Source organism: Sinohyriopsis cumingii, chromosome 8 (genome assembly GCF_028554795.1).
Source record: "Sinohyriopsis cumingii isolate HCF-2022 chromosome 8, ASM2855479v2, whole genome shotgun sequence".
Taxonomy (NCBI): domain Eukaryota; kingdom Metazoa; phylum Mollusca; class Bivalvia; order Unionida; family Unionidae; genus Sinohyriopsis; species Sinohyriopsis cumingii.
Genome location: NC_142968.1, coordinates 83,990,387 through 84,008,194, shown reverse-complemented (window position 1 = coordinate 84,008,194; position 17,808 = coordinate 83,990,387). Strand labels below are relative to the sequence as shown.

General features: G+C 34.5%; 1 protein-coding gene across 2 annotated transcripts in view; it reads left to right on the top strand.

Moving 5' to 3' along the window:
• Positions 1–17,808, top strand: part of LOC149794020 (uncharacterized) — a 129,272-nt gene that overhangs the window by 94,517 nt on the left and 16,947 nt on the right. Inside the window, exon 2 of one of the 2 annotated variants that reach the window (XM_089967965.1) lies at positions 11,297–11,421. The exons of the other annotated variant lie outside the window; for it this stretch is intronic. The gene's annotated coding sequence lies outside the window, so the exon portion shown is untranslated. The remainder of the gene's footprint in view (positions 1–11,296; positions 11,422–17,808) is intronic. 2 annotated transcript variants of the gene reach the window in all.

Below are 17,808 nucleotides of genomic sequence, written 5' to 3'. Positions count from 1 at the left end.
AATACGTAATGGGTTTGAGGGTGGCACTTGCCTCACACCCACCACCCACCCCCAAGTTCACCTCTAAACATGTTTTGGCCTACATACGTAAAGCTGAATAGCTGGCCAATATATGTTTGCCCCACCCCACCCACATCACCCAACAATTCTGAAGAAAGATTGGTTATATATAATAGTCATATCGGTAAAACGATTGATTTAAAATATAATAGAAACATCTTCAGAAGATGTTGGAATTCGATTTAAACCATGATATTGTTGATATTCAGTATTATATCAAACGGCTATCTTGAATAAAGCCGTTTCCTGCCTCCGCTCCACATTTTTTTATATGATGTACATGTATATTACAAGTATGAGATGATTTGATTTCATATCAGACATAAGGTGTTGGTTCATGTAAAACAGTGTGTTAAGAAAACATCAATACGATTTTCACATTATTTATGTTTTGCATGTATTTCTCATTTGTAATGGCCATCCATAAAATAGCCATTTATTGCTACGTTAAATGATTTACTAGGATTTATGTTGTCTTTATGATCCAAAATCATGTCAGTACCTGTCTAGTTTTATAGCAGGTATAGTAAGAACACGTATGTATTGACTTCATAAATCGGGTCTCCTCCATGAAGCTGTCATCTTGTACTGAACATCTCTGTGTACCGTAAATCACTTCTTCCAGTATAAACGTGCACTCAGAAAAGATGCAAAAAGAAACAAACACTAGCTTTTCCTTAAGTATTAATGTTACGTTTAAGTTTCAGTACATAGGGTCAAAATAATTTATGATGAAATAAATTGTATTGCAAACAGATTTATTTAGTGGAACAGTCGAACACAGTCCACATTGATTTATAGGACTAGAAGAGAATACAGATCAGACTGTGAGTTTTAAAATAGTTTCAGAGACAGCGTTGAAATGAATTCTTTTGTTCGTACTTTTATTCCAACGTGCCAATCTGACGGAATTGGATTAACGTGTATGATGAAGTTAAAAGATTTATATCTGAATAATATGATGAGACTGATAAACAATTTTAGTTCATTTTGTAGCCTTTTAGAACTGGAAATATTAGAAGTTAGACGATTTTCTCTATTACTTCATTACATAATTTAGTGTTCTTGAAATCTTTGAAACAAAATTCAATCTCAAGCACATAATAGGAAAACTGTGAGGTATTATAATTTTGTTTAAAACGCAGTTAGCCTTGTATAAATGTCAGGATTTTCTAAACTTTCGTCCCTACATTAGCCTACTGAGTTTTTTGATTAAGTTGATTTTCTCCACGTATAATATATGAGCTTGGTGTTTTGTGTGCATTCTTGAATTTGTTTCTTAAAACATTTTTGAAAAAATACGAGAATTGTTTTTCTGCATTTCTTTATAGACTGGATCTAAGCTGAGAACAATTTATTTTGATTTAATCTGTAAATTTACAAGTAATGTAAGTCTTATCAATAAAATAACATAAAACCAGTAATATTATCACAATACACGTAACTTATCAACCCCAGTTTGATATACTTGCAATAAGACATTGACGTAAGTGCCATAGGACATTGACATACGTACCAAAATACATTGACATTCGTGCCATAAGACATTGACATGCGTGCCATAAGACATTGACATACGTGCCATAAGACAATGACATACATGCCATACGAGATTGACATACGTGCCATAAGACATTGACATACGTGCCAGAAGACATTGACATACGTGTCATAAGACATTGACATACCCACCATAAGACATCGACATACCTGCCATAAGAAATCGACATACTTGCCAGAATACATCTACATACTTGCCATAAGAAGTCGGCATACTTCCCATAAGAAATCGACATGCTCACCATAAGAAATCGACATACTTGCCATAATAAATAGACATACTTGCCATAAGAATTGACATACTTGCCATAATAAATAGACATACTTGCCATAAGAAATCGATATACTTGCCATTTGACCAAGTAATACGACATTTCAAGAATCTATAAATGTTTTTTGAGAACAGAAATACATGGCCTATATCACTTGAAAGATAAATACTGTATATAACATTGCAAGTCTATGATTACCATCATCATGTAATTCATATTCAGATTTGCCATAGGTCTTAGGAAAAGAAAACAAGTTTGTATCAAAGTAAACAATTAGGACGATATTTTGTAAGCCGTAGAATGTGTGATAACAACCAAGAGATACTTTGATAAAGCATAAAAACAATTATATAACATAATTAGTTTGATAAATATTTGGCTAAGAAAAAAAGGGGTATGAAAGTGAATTTGATATGTCTGCAAATATGTATGACATTCTAGAGAGAAGATATATCATTATGGGCAGATTCTTCTTTCAGCCGCTGTGAGTAACTACGACGGATAAAATGAAACATTTTGACAAGTTGATCATATTCGCTTCAAACACTGTTACTCTATCCGACCGTAGTGTAATTATTGACGCTTACTGGGGGCTATGCAGTTTTTAAAAAAAATATCAAATTAAACAGAGCATTATAAAGTTGTTTTACTGTGATGCAGTTTGTGAAATTATTGATTAATTCCTTTTTGGAAAAGCGAAGTTTCTGATACTATTTTGAGACGTGTAAAGTGCTTTATTGAAGATGTAACACAATATAACTAGAGATGGAATCTCCTCACCCATGCAACAGAGAATCTTGCTTATTTTGCTAACCTTACTATTTTAATCTCAGTCCGATCATCTCACTCAGGATGTCTTGGTCATGGTGTCGACACGCGCTAGGAACCACCTTATCAAGGGACGCAACCATTGTTGTCTTCTGCTTGGCTCGAAAACGTTTGTTCCCTTGTAATAAATATTAATTTTTTGGTTGCAAATTTCATATAACGTCCATGTATTAAATGCGATAATACCTCAATAATATCAGTCATTTATGTTCTTATTCTCTGACTCGTAATCACTTGTGTACTTGGGAAAGACAGGTTACACCACTGCCCTCGTTAATATATTCTTATTAATGCGCTGTATGTAAACAACCTTTGCACGTGTTTTTAGACCTCTTCGCCCAATACTTAACATAGTGAACAATTATGACTGTTTGTGAGTGAGGGTGTATATGTGGTAAATATAGTTTGATTCTGCTTAGATGACTATTCTAATTTTTATAAAACATTATACGACCAAATGATCTGCAGATTAATCTGAAGAAATAATAGCGAGTGATGAATACGGTATGTGTCGAATGTCTTATGTCACGTGTTTAGGCTCTAATAAACAGTAACAAAATAAAGAGTGAAAGCAACAAGCTTTGAAATATTTAACAAATAATTTATATCTCTGAAGAAATAAAAACAATGAAAAAGTGAAACAAAGCTTACGGTTTTACGAATCAAATCCAAAAATAATCCAAGAATAATCCAGGAATTAAATTTTAGAAGTCCTAGTAATGAAACGTTCTAATGATTTCAAGTTCGAGTCCAGACGAAAAATCTAAAATGGAAGGCGATGATGTATACTGTAGACGTTATAACACAGATGTGTCTACAGTTGATTAACAACCAATATTCCGGTTTTCAATTTTCGAAAACTTTTAAAGAAATGTCTTTTTCAAGAATTCTGTATGAGCCTCGGATATTTCCAGGAAAAATAATTAATCTTTTATAATCTAAATAATTTGAATAAAGATTAAAATTTAATTCAAAACTGGTCACAAACAAATACTTTCAGTGTAAATTCCCAACCGGAGAAATGTCTCTCTAAACATCACTATTAAATCTAACTACTGCGCAATTTCGAAAAACCCAGCATTGCGAAATAGAGGCTATTTACATCTGAACTCATATACTCCCAGTATGACCTTGATAAAAACCAATTACTTTTTCTCCGAGAATAAAACAAAATAGAAAGTTGTTTACTTGTCTCAGTTATTTCTGAATCAAGGTCGGGAACTAAGTCAAAAATAGAAACAGTGTTTCTATTATTAGGTGTTTATGAAAAGAGTCAGGTCAAACTGAACTTTTATGGAAAATATCAAATTCCTAGTAAACAAAATTACATTACTTTGACATGTAATGAAATCAAAAACAAAAAGATTTTAAAACTTACAAAACAATTAAATTAAATCAAATATAAATTAAATCAAATATACATAACAACTGTGCTAAGCTGCATTTAAAAAATGAAAAATTATTTTTAATTTAAAGGGATATAATGGGCTAGAAAAATAACCTACTTCGGGGTTTGAACTGAGATAATAAAACCCCAGTCAGGTGGTTACAGGTTACATGCAACCCCACTATAGATTATAGCATTCTCAACCACGCGACAGAGACATCTAGCAGTTGTGCTACTCTTACTGTTTTTTTAAATCTCAGTCTGGTTGTCTCAGTCTGGTCGTCTCATTCTTGGTGTCCACGGGTTAGAAACTACTTTTAAAAAGATGAAACCCCGGTAGTCTTCTCCTGTGCATGACGGAGTTGTTACAAAATAAAATAATAACAAGAACAACGACAGATATATAACAAAAGAAATTCACTCATAAAGCAACTTAAGGTCTACCCAACTATGATAATACGCTATACAAAACATTTTGCGCGAAAGGTACAGGCACATAAAGTTGAGATATTAATTTCTACAGAACATGCCGAATTTTCTCCTACCAGTAACATAGTAAATTTGAATGTCAGCGTCATTAAATGTAGCTAAAAGTATCCAAATAGTTACGATATTTCGTGTGAAATGAAGTATGTACCTTTAGTTCGATTCAGTGACGGCTAAAAATGTACTGTGCTACAGACAGGATAAAATTTGCGATGCTGTGTGTAACAGGAAACATTACTACAGACACAGAGGCAATACACTTCACTGGCTTCAACAAATCTAAAATCTCTCAAGAGCATCCGCAAAACCGGCCACAACAAGAAATGTGTTATTCAGATCTGTGTTCTTCAAAGTTTGTCATACATCAAACACAATCAACCAACTCCAGTAGAATCAAACTTTATAAACAAATGAAAACTCTGTGCTTACCAGTCAGAGTGGTTCATTCATCAGTCTATACGCTATTCCACAAAACGTTTTTAATGTAGCGTAACATGGTACCAGTAATAGCAGCACTTGCCATATTTCCAGGATAGAAAATATAAACCTTCAAGAAAATCATGTATTAGTCATTACATACTTCGTTAATTAGAACTGAAGAAAGTTAAAACGTAATGGGTATAATATATATTAATTATTGTCTTTATTTTCGTATGACAACCATTAATTAAATGTGATAACACAGTAATAATGTCAAATGATTTTATGTTTAAATTTTCTTATGCGTTGAACTTGAGAAATAGAGTCGACAGGGCTCTCCACTGACTTCATTAATGTATTTGCATTAATAAGCGTTTACAAAAATAAAAGCACGAGCACGATCAAATTCTTGCAACGCGTTATATTTTTTTATCAATTTTTGTTTCTTTTCTAATAGCGGCATTTACGGCTATATTTTACTTATGTAATTATTCAGATTTTAATAAAATTGTAGAAAACCTAATCATCTTTATATAGAATGAGAGAGGGTAACAGTACCTGATGAAAATGTGTTTGAAAATGCTAATTATGTTGCAACAGTGCAGGGTTATTTTAAAATAAATAAAAATAATTGGCTGAGAAAAATATTCTATGTCGGTGATTGTACCAAGACCATGACATTCCACAATACCAACTTTACATACGTGTGTGGAATTCGGTGGATTCATCCCAAGTGATGACATTTAAATACAGTTTGTACACAGTTCCATTATGCAGAATGTTTGCAATTTGTTGATTAATCAGCAGTAGCCTACAATTCAGCTTGAATGTCAACAGCAAGAGCATCGCTGAACCGTACATTTGCAGATCATGGAAAATGACTTTTGTATAATATATGCTTTCGATAATCACAATTCATTCTTGCAACTTTAGCGATGAGTGAGAAACTGACTCAAATACATTTGAATGGGAACATAAGACGAGAGTCATGATAAAGTTTAAATGTTAAACGTTTGCTCTTCAGCTAACATGTCAATATCAGGTTCAGGTTTCAACCAAAGACCCCACAAAACCCAAGAAAGAACGAAAATTAATATAACAAAATGTTAAACGGACCTCAACCCCAGCTTTGCAAGCAAGACAAATATAACATCACTGAGACATCAGCATATAAGCAGCCATACGTATGTGTAAATCGCTTATTTGTCCTTACAAACCGTGGCAAAATATTTCATTGTGCAATCTAAATAGACTGCGATAAGAGAACATGTCAACTGTGTCTTTATTACGTAAAAATATATCTATAAATGGGAGTGTAGCATTTCAGTGGCTTAATTTATTAACCAAAAATTGGTCCAAACACACTAATTGTATCTATCACAGAGGAAGATATAAAGTGCCAGTCTTGTGATTGATTTGAAATCCTAATAATTCATATGAGACCCGGGTGATGAACAAATGGAACAGAACTATCATACACGAATACTTTCTAATAAATTATAAACATCTTGTGTTGATAAGTGTTTAAACCGGTTTCTGTTTAAGGTTTTTTAGTTTTTACAATTGGCCGGTGACAAAAGTTTGACATTGACACAATCACAGGAAATCAATGAAACAATTTTCTGTCACACAAGATCACCATGATCTCATTTTGCTTTTTGTCAGGTAAGGCAAAGATAAGGTACATATGTGTCAATATTTTGATTACGTATTGTTCAAACCCATACACACTCAATATTTTTCAGATCATTTTAATTGTGACATCATAGGACAATTAACAGAACTGCACAAAAATGCATACTACAGCAGCCAAAGAATCAGTCACATGCATGTATGTCTCAATACCAGGAAGAACCTTAGAAAACAATTTTCTCTTTTAATTAACCACTAGGCAAAAAAGCATTGCACTTGGCATGTTTTGTAAGTTCTGATATGAAAACTTTTCAAACATTTACAACACTGATTCTGCAACTATGACAAGAGTATTTAAATATGAGTTAGTGTTCTTACTTAATGTTTCTGCTAGAAATGCTATAATTAATTTTTACTGGTTTATACTTGAAAACGGGATATTTTTAGTGGTAAATTGTTCTCTAAAATTTACAGGGCGAAACTGATAAACTCTAATGAGTCAATGAAATGTCACTCTCCGAGCCTGTACACCCTGTATTTGTGCATGTTCTTGGGGATCAATCTTATCGGCAAGTTTGTTGTCATGGCTACTGCTAGCATTATTAAGTGGTCATCATACTCAAGCACGTTATGAAACACTACAAGGTTGTTTTGTTGTTTTGTTGTTTTGGTAAATTCCCATTTCTAGGTTACAAGAGTTGTGCCCAGTTCTTCTGTACTCGCCAGTGATGCGACAATGGTCAAGTACTTTTTTATTGCTGTCAGTGAAAGCTCATTACATATACAAGAATGATTGGCTTCGGAGAACTCATGAATGTTATCACGGGTCATAATCATGACTGCTGATGAATAAAGCTGTTGTCGAATCCATTTTGTTGTAGCCTTGAGTGATTTAAGAAACACATCAAACGAGTCCTTGCCACGATACAACATTGTTAGCTCAGTTTACCCGTCACACTTAACAGCTGCATAACAAAATCCCCAAGATGCTTGGACATCGACTTGTATTGTTTGGTCTTTCGTTCGCATCTACCACTGAAATGTTGAGACCTTCAAAGTAAGCGAAATGATATCAAGGACTTTCATAAATCGTTGCACCGCAGTGAATTTGAGAAAGATTTTACCTTCTTCTTGCATTATTGTTAGGTTCAATACTTCACTCATTCCACCACAGTAAAAGTCTTCGTTGGTGATCAGTTCTTGGGTGTTAAATACAATCGTGCAATATCTGCATGGATAATTCTTACTGTTTTCCTACTTTGCCGGTTAAGAAAGCTAGCAAGCTTCTTTTTTATGTAGTGCGATACCGTCTATGACTATGATTTTGTTCATTTCACTCAAGAAGTCAGTATAATCATTCCATGTTGCCCGTAACAGTCTTTATCCCAAGTGAACACATTAACAGTACTATTTGTTTCAGAATTTTCAAATATGTTCAGTGTGGATTTGGTAACTTGCACCGGGTATTCAATATTATCAAAGATGAGTTTACCCAGGTGCTGCCGGTAGTTATAAGGCAAGTCTTGGTGATAGCTATGATGATAAAATGTCGTCACAATTGCACATGCAAAACACATGTTGTCAAAATACTGCACACGTTACTGACCTTGATGTTGGTATATAACTGGCTCAACAAATCCGTTAATATTGAGATTGATGTACTACAACTTGTGAACATCATCGAGGGTCCATCCTGATCCTGACATTAATGTAATTCTCTAACGTTTCCATATCATTTAAACTCATTTGTGAAGTTCGTCACTGATGAAGTTGGTATTGCACGGTTTATGATTACGCGGGCTCTGCTGTGAATCCACAGTATAGTAGTTTAAAATCCATCCTTTTCGCGATTTCTGATATGCTGCAAGTTAACAAATTTGTTAACTTTTGTCGAGCGTCACTTGGGTGCCACGTGATAGTCTAATTAACCATGATGCTTATGACATTTCAGTCCAGGTACTTGTGATTCTTGATCACGAACACACACAGCAGTTTCGGTGTTGTTCATCCTGAATGTGACGACGGTATTGTTCAAGGTTGAGCGTATTCAACACAAACAGTATACATAATTCACTATTATTTCTTCAAATTTATCTGTAGGTCATTCCGTCATATATCTTTCTGCATGAAAATCAGAATAGTCGTATCTTTAGAATCTAACTATATTGCAATTCAAAAGTGTTCTCCGTGATATAGCAGTGTGTAGGGACCAGCTTCGCATTGCTAAAAGAGACCGCCGTAAAGCCGAGAGGCTCTGGCTTTCCACCAGACCCACTATTCATAAGCAAATCTATGAAGTCGCTAAGAAGAATGTCACAAATATAGTTCATGCAGCGAAATCAGCCCACTACACTACTAAGATCATGGAAAGTTCCAGCTGCAAAGAGTTCTTCATGATTACTAACAAGCTAATGTCAAGGAACAAATCAACACCACTTCCAACTACCTTCCTCCAGTCGAACATCCGGACATGTTTGCAGATTTCTTCCGTGACAAAGTACAAACCATTAGAGATAAGCTTGACACCACAATTTCAAAAGACTCGTCATCATCATACAGTTGGGATACAGAATTTGAGCGGGAACCGTTAGCAGCATCTGAACCTGTCTCTATGGATTTCGTACGTACAATCGTGATGAAGAGTGCACCAAAGTCATGTGAACTTGATCCAATTCCAACATCACTGCTGCTTGAGTGTTTAGATACAGTAATGCCTTCACTAACTGATGTTATTAATACCTCTCTCTCTCATCTGGGGAATTCCCACCTTTTTTCTAAACTGCCACTGTAAAGCCTCTGCTGAAGAAACCAACACTAGACCATAACGATTTAAAGAACTTCCACCTAGATTCTAATATCACTTTCATTTCAAAAATCTTAGAAAAGGTTGTTCTATACCAGCTTGTATCTCATCTAAAATCAAACAGTCTTTTTAGCATTATACAATCTGCATATCGCCCTTGCCACAGTACTGAAACTACTCTTCTAAAAGTAGTTAATGACATTCTCTTTGCGATGGATAGCGGAAAGATTACAGTCCTCACCCTCCTTGATTTGTCTGCAGCATTTGACACAATAGATCATGATATATTACTTCACCGTCTCCAGCATGTATTTGGCATTCATGATACAGCCTTACTGTGGTTCAAGTCCTACTTGGTGAACATGACACAAAATGTATCTGCAAATGGAATACACTCCAGCCTAGTAGATCCATGTTGTGGTGTTCAACAGGGGTCTGTTTTTGGACCTGTTCTCTTCATTCTGTACACTCAGTCGCTCTCAAGTGTCATAGATCATCATGCAGTGTCTCACCAATTGTACGCTGATGGCACCCATATATACAAATTTAGCCACCCAACTGAAGTTTATGCTACCATCCAAGGTGTAGAGATGTGCATTTCTGATGTGAAGTCATGGATGACATGTAACAAGCTGCAGATGAATGATGATAAAACTGAGGCCATTCTGATGACAACACAAAGACTTTCTCATTCACATCATTTACCTCAAACAATAAATATCAGTAACGCCAACATTAAATTCACACAATCAGTACGAAACCTAGGTGTTACTCTGGACAGTACTCTCACATTGCACCAACATGTCATGAACATATGCAAGGCTGCATATCTTGAGCTGAGACGCATCAGCTCAATTCGCAAATATCTTTCAGTTGATGCCACTAAAACACTTGTATGCTCATTAGTACTTTCAAGACTGGACTATTGTAATTCAATTCTGTCTTGTTCATCTCAATATCTACTCCAGAAACTTCAAAAAGTTCAAAACACAGCTGCTTGGATCATACTTAGAGTACCACGATCAGAGCACACCTCCCCGCTGCTCTGTACCCTACACTGGCTATCCATTCGATCCAGAATCAAACACAAAGTTTGTTATCTGTGCTACATTTCATTGTCGGACTCTAGTCCAACATATCTATCTGACCTGACCCATGTGTACACACCAGCAAGATCCTTACGCTCCTCTTCTGACAATCGGATATTCATTATTCCAACTATGAAAACAAAGTCATAAGGACAGCGTTCTTTTGCATACCAGGGCCCAGCAACGTGGAATGAATTGCCCACTGAACTTATACACAAAGACACAGTGATCACGTTCAAGAGGGCTCTCAAAACTCACTTATTTCGACAACAAGAACAAACTTGAAGACCTAATAATGTTTCCTACCTTAAATATTCTCAGCATGTTTTTTATTTTTTAATGTTTTTCTAATTTCATCTTTGTTTTTGTAATAATATTACTATGTTTCTTATCTTATCTTATAGGTGTTGTCTAATGTTGTAAAGCCCTTAGAGCTTCTAAAGATTAGGCGCTATACAAAGACCTCATTGTTATTAGTATTATTTACCACTTATACACCCTCGTCCACCAACTGCAACAACTTTAGACTTATAATTGTTCAGCGTTGTAAATATTGGGTGAAAATGTCTAAACTCACGTGCAAATTTTGTTTACATGCGGCACATTAATACGAATATGTTAATGAGGGCTATGGCGTGACCTGCACAATTTTTTACGGGTCAGAAAATAAACTAAAATCCTTGATAGCATTGAGGTATTATCACATTTAAAAATTGATATTATAAGAAAGTAACAATAAATAATTCATATTTATTACAAGGAAACATACTCCATCGAGCCAGTAAAAAGACAACAATCGTTGCGTCCCTTGATAGAGTGGTTCATAGGATGTGGGCACCAAGTCCGACACGTCCTGAGTGGAACGACCTGACTGAGATTAGAAAAGTAAGTCGTACGGGTGAGAGTATTCCATCCCAAGTTATTTTATACACATTGCAATGCATTATCAACAAAGCATTTTACTTGTCTCAGAGTAGTATCAGAAGCAGGATGTAAAGCACGTGATATGAAACAATTGTATTACAAATATATTCAGACCATAATAAGCATTATTTTTGCAACTGCTTCCAAACTGAGAGCTGCCATATGATTTCAAATGCACATATAAATAAGCAAATCAGCTTGAAATTATATACTTATGTTGTTAAAGACTTATTTTGTGCTAATTGCTAATCAAAACAAAGATTAAGAAACATTTCTTGCACTCTTCATAATTTTTTTTAGTCCGGAGAAAGGTGAAATTGAAGAAACTTAGAAACAAAAATATAAGAACTAATTTGTTACTTGCTTACGTTTAGTCACAAGGTCATGATAAAAGCAACTAATACTAAATGTATAGTGCTTCCATTTACTTTAGGCAATATATTTATGCTGATGTCAGAGGCAAACTTTTGATCACGAGGGTAAAATGTTCCTACAATACACCAATGAAGAATTAAATTTCTCACATTCTTGAACGAAAAACCATAGTCGCAGCCAACATGGCGTATTTGGAAAAACCACGAAACTTTCAAACAAGCAAAACTCAAATAGTAAATGTTTCTAAACTTAAGAGAGACCGCAGATAGTTAGGTCAACAAGTAATAGTTCATCGTAAGCTTGAAATGGCGTTTATACATAATGGCTAGTCATTGGATGGGGCATGTAATATAATGGCAATGCACAGCGTCCGAAGTGTACTGCAGAGGTTTCAGAAGGACGCAGATGTAAAAGTTGAAAAACTGAAGTCCACTCTTATCCCTAAAATTAATCAAGACGTACTAAAAATAATGTTACACCCTCGATTCAACTTTGATTTAGGACTGATTAATCATTCATGTAAATTAAAGAGAATATGAACTTAAAAATTTAATAACTAAAAGAAAAACGTTTTAGACTTGAACCTCAACCGCCGCTGGATTATTATAAATATTGACGCAACCTAGAAAGACGAAAACACCAGTCAACAATTTTGTCAATTAATATAGAACGTAAACGTTGGCTCTCGTTTAGATTGATAATTTCAGTGTAAACTTGAAAGACCTACAAATGGTCGCGACTTTGAATGTAATCGCAATACACAGCATCTTTACTGCATGCTGAAGAAACCTTGCGCAGTGATACAAATGTGAGCAGGTCCCAAAATTTCCACTGTTAATACGCGGATTAAACTAGACAATAAAATTAATGACCTAGTCATCGTTCCAGCTTTCATCCAGAATTTCAGAATTGATTTTCCTGTGATAAATAATGATCTGAATTTAAAATTCTAAACATTACAATAACGTCTTTTACTATTCTAAATCGGACCGCATACAACAATGTAAAAGGTCGCCCTGGAATTCATGGAGTTTTATTTTTTGCAGTAAGATTGCAGTAGAAGCTCATGTAATAAAGAACATTAGCCAAGCAATGAAAGGTAAAGCTATCCTCCACTGGTGTTTAACGTGGTATAACACAATCATACATATAAAGGAATGTAAGAAAGGAAAAGGGACCAAAATGTGCGTCAGACACGAGATTTGCATGACGCTATAGTCAGATCCGGAGTGCCGAATGTTCATATTAAACACCGGTCCAATATTGTCAAATGATTGCTCTCAAGTTCTGAAACGAAATATCAGTAGCTAGTCAACGTGACGTAATGCGAATACTGGTACAACTATAAAACAGAATGACAATAACCTAGTTATGTATTTATGTAAGTATGACACGTATTGAGCTGCATGGCTGAATTCAAGAGAGTATCGCACCATTCTGCCGACACTGCATTGAATTAGAAGACCTCTATAACTGCGGTACACTATAAATCTCTGAAGACAGGTGTCGCAAAGAATACAAGTTGAAATAGATCCGAAGCTCCTAGCTTCCCATTTCGACCTCGAACTTCAACGTACAATTAATTTTTTTTAAGTACAATTACAAAAATTACGTACAATGAATTAAAAATTTTCAACAATCTCCTCGCTGATTGACGCAGAAGCAAAATAACAGCTTATCAGTCTGATTATATGGGCGGGTTGGAGCAGCAAGGAGACGAAGACCTATTGCCAAATAATAATAAAACTTGTACAATGTAACTACGTGTTTGAAATGAATAAAGACATGCACTCACCTGCACAATTCCTGACCAATGCGTGTACATTGATTTTTTATATCTGGAACACAACTTACGTTAGTTAAATACTTTATAGAAATGTTCTACATATGCACTACAAATTGCTTCACATATGATGCAGGATAATTCCAAATGACGTGTTCGAATTTATCCGCTCTTCTAAAGGAATCGGTTTACATTGCCATTTTGAACAATACCACTTATCTAGTGCACATAACATACATGAATTTTAATAGTATTATGTTAACGAAACATATATGAAACTGTTCTTTTCTATTAACAGACACGAAACTATTCCGGACGCTTTGACTCTGCAGATCACATATCGGCCATGAAATATGTTTTTCACGTAATACAAACGAATTTTATAACTTATGGTGTTCCCATAACAAACATTAAGATATGAAACAATGGTATTCATACAACAGACATCACATATCTTAATGCACTCCAGTCGGGCGGAACACATGGATGAAACCATAAATCAAATTCCGTCCCGTCTGCCGACAAATTACAATGAAGTCTTACACCCACACAATCGAAAGCTAGAGGGTAACATCAATATATCAGACCCTCAAATCATACAACACTGAAATTTATGATGAACGTTGAAGTTTAAAGGGCCAAACTTGCTTGCAAGATGGCTAAACGTTGAAGTTTAAAGGGCCAAACTTGCTTGCAAGATGGCTAAAACACATATGGAAATGATTCTAGCTAAATAAACCTAAACGAAGGCTTCTATATTCGCGGCACTAACACCGGAACAAGAGAGAATTAAATTGCAAACCTCCTTGATCAGCAATAACAGAAGGTGTATAATTAAAACAATTAACCAATGAGAAATTTAAAGGTACGTATATATCACCGTAGTGACAATCCAACCATTAGGCTAGAGAACAATCTACTCGAGAAGGCGAACACGCTTGGCACGTACATGTTTACTACTACAGAGCAAAGGCTATACACATATTGAACAGAGGAGCAATCCATAATGTCAATGCACATTTTATATACCGCATCTAGACAGAAAAAGGCGAATATATAATATAGATGTGTGACGGTATTTTAAAATTTAACACTGCACATAGGTGTATAACAACCAGGGAATGCTCACCAATACCTTTGCTTGAATGGATTCAATACAAAGATCAGGGATTGAGGTAAAATGTAAGTATTTTCCAATGTTGTGCAATCAGTTTATAATACTCGCAAAAGTTTCCAAAAGCCATACATATTAAGGTGTAGATAGATGTAGTCATTGGTTTAAAGGTTGTCCCGTAAAAATAAAGAAAATTGGGAACTTGATATATCCGTAAATGGAACTATTAGAAACAAGCAGAGGAAAATCTCAATTATAATAGAATATTTGAAATAGAGAGAAATATATATGTTAACGTGTTAACTATCTATTTCACTATTGTAGAGAAAATAATTACAAATATTGAATGTCCAGTTGCGTATAAATAACTATTTTGCACAATTGGTGTCATCAAATAGAAATAAATAATAAAGTATTGTAAATGATTACGTGTTTCAATACATCAGAAACAAATTTAAAAATATAAAAGACTGCACTACTATGTACTTAAGTCGATCCATATTCTGCACGCATAGGGTACTATTGTAAACTTTAACATAACAAGTATTAACACTAATTTAATGTTCCAAAATGGTATGTAGAATGACTGGCAAGTAAGATGCGGATGTGGCGCTGTAAGTCTGGGACACAAACTTTCCGCTACAATGTGACCTATTCTGGTCAGTACAAACAACTAAACACATTCCATCGAAGTCTTACTTATACCTCAAACCAATCCTCAAGAGATATAAATCAATAGTTCGCACTTTTAGCATACTTTGTGTAAAATGACAAAGCTAGTGTACGAGAAAGGAAGACTGAAGAATTTACAAACTATGTTCTTCAAAAAAGGAAGCTAAAACAGTTTAACTCCCCATATATATATATATATATATATATATATATATATATATATATATATATATATATATATATATATATATATATATATATATGTCTGTCTGTCTGTCTGTGTGTGCGAGAAAATAATTAAGAACAAGGTTATTATTGATGGCGAAGTACACGCACACAAGATGAGTGACAATGATTATTTAAAAGGTACTCATAGATGTCCAGCACATAAGAAATGTAATCTGATTTAAAATAAAGCTTAAATAATTATGGGCATATATTTTCTTATTTGAATACATATCGAGCTTGGAAGGATTTAACTGAAAAGAGATACCTCCCAAAGCATATCAAATGACGAATATGTCAGCGGTGTCATTGGACATTTATCCTTCATACACTTGAGGATGTACATGAGTATTTCGTAATTAAAGACACTTTGTCACTGTTTGGCGTTTTTTAGCAATAAGGGTGTCTTTACGAAACAATACGAACTTGATCTAGTCATTGTTACAGAGGTTCCAGATTAACAGTTGATGCACGTTTACACTTCTCCAGCTTGCCCTCTAATTTTTTAGCAGCCTATGACATGTTCTGGATAATTGAGAGCATATTAAAAGTTAAAATTAGCATCATTACATCATCATGCTCTAGTTTGTTCTTTCTGTATTTGGACTCTAACACACTTCTATGCACAGGCCATCAGCCAACACTCTCAATGAAATACATATATTGTCAACTATTTAAACAGTTCCATGGATAGAAGAAAATCTATTCCAGATCTCAGTTGGTTAAAATACTAATTCTCCTTTAGAATTGAATTTGGAAAACCGTCTTGAGACATAAAGGCAACAAATTATTTCGAAACTTACTTTTTAAAATTAGTGAATAATAGTGTGTAGTAGGCACACATATGGAAAAAAATCGCAAGAATTGAATGACATTAAAAACATAAGTACTTATGGAAATTAATTTTTAATGCCGTAAAGAACGTTCATTTTCCATGGAGACATTTACTGACATAACTGACTGTGACTTAGTGTTAGTCAATCTGAAAATAGCCCAATTGACAATCAGATTAACAAAATCAATATCCGGTGGGTTTATATTGTTGAAGTTTGCAAATGGCTGATCTGCGAATTATATTACCTCGAGTTGTTTGAAAACAAATGCTGTGAATGAAACAAAACTAGTTTTGCCTTATACTGATTCATTCCTCTCACAATAAAATGAATGATAACATGAATCTCTGCGACACGTGACTAATTGAAACAAAATATATTTGATTTATCAAAACTGAAACTCAAAGTTCCTAGACGATTTAACGGTGAGTTAAATGGTCTTTCAAATTTTGAGTTTTGCGACTTAAGATCAATACCTTATTTATTCTAAATGAATAAATCCAAACGTATAAATCTAATAATGGCTTTAAAGTGGTCTCAAATGAACATGTTGTAAGGAATTACAAATAAGCAATCAAACAGAATTTGAAGTTCAAAGTATACAAGATTGCTTATTAACCACAAGAAAAGTTTCGAAAATGAATATAATAGGATCATACAATCCATATATGCATAATACCAAAAAGTAGCAAGCATACTTTTCAGTGAATAATGAACAGTGTGTGCATGTGTGTGTGTGTGTGTGTGTGTGTGTGTGTGCCATTTGCTGACACTGTAAATACATCACCTTATAAACACGCAAGCATAGTAACGTACACTCATCACTCATTATGTGCTCGGTGACTAAGATACATATTGATTAGACCACATCCGACATCTCAGTATATCTTCAAGTCTCTTTCACAAATCCTTTTTTTTTCTTTTTTGTTTTCTTTCTTTTTTTTTGTTTCGATGAATTTACAATTTATCCTTTAATTATTGTCTGGAACAACTTGGTAATTTTCAATCCTTTTGCTTTGTTCTTGCTGTAAATAGTCTTCCTGAAATCATTCAACTGGTAATCTTAGGGTGGCAGGGTCCAGTTTCGTAAATTGGCCTCTGGCGAATTTCTTTACTTTAGGCTATGGTGTGACTTTTTCAGCTATTATTGTTTACTATTTATAGATATGGATATATTTGTGAACGGCATGTGTTGTTCTTGAAATTGATGTCAGGCATGTACACCTTCCATAGTTGCTCTGCAGTATGTTGTTAGTGAAATACCAATTGTCGGCTAGGAAGAAGAGCTATCCTCCCATAGCAGTAGACACGTGGGTTCAAGGCAAGTAGAGTATCTCAAAAACGGC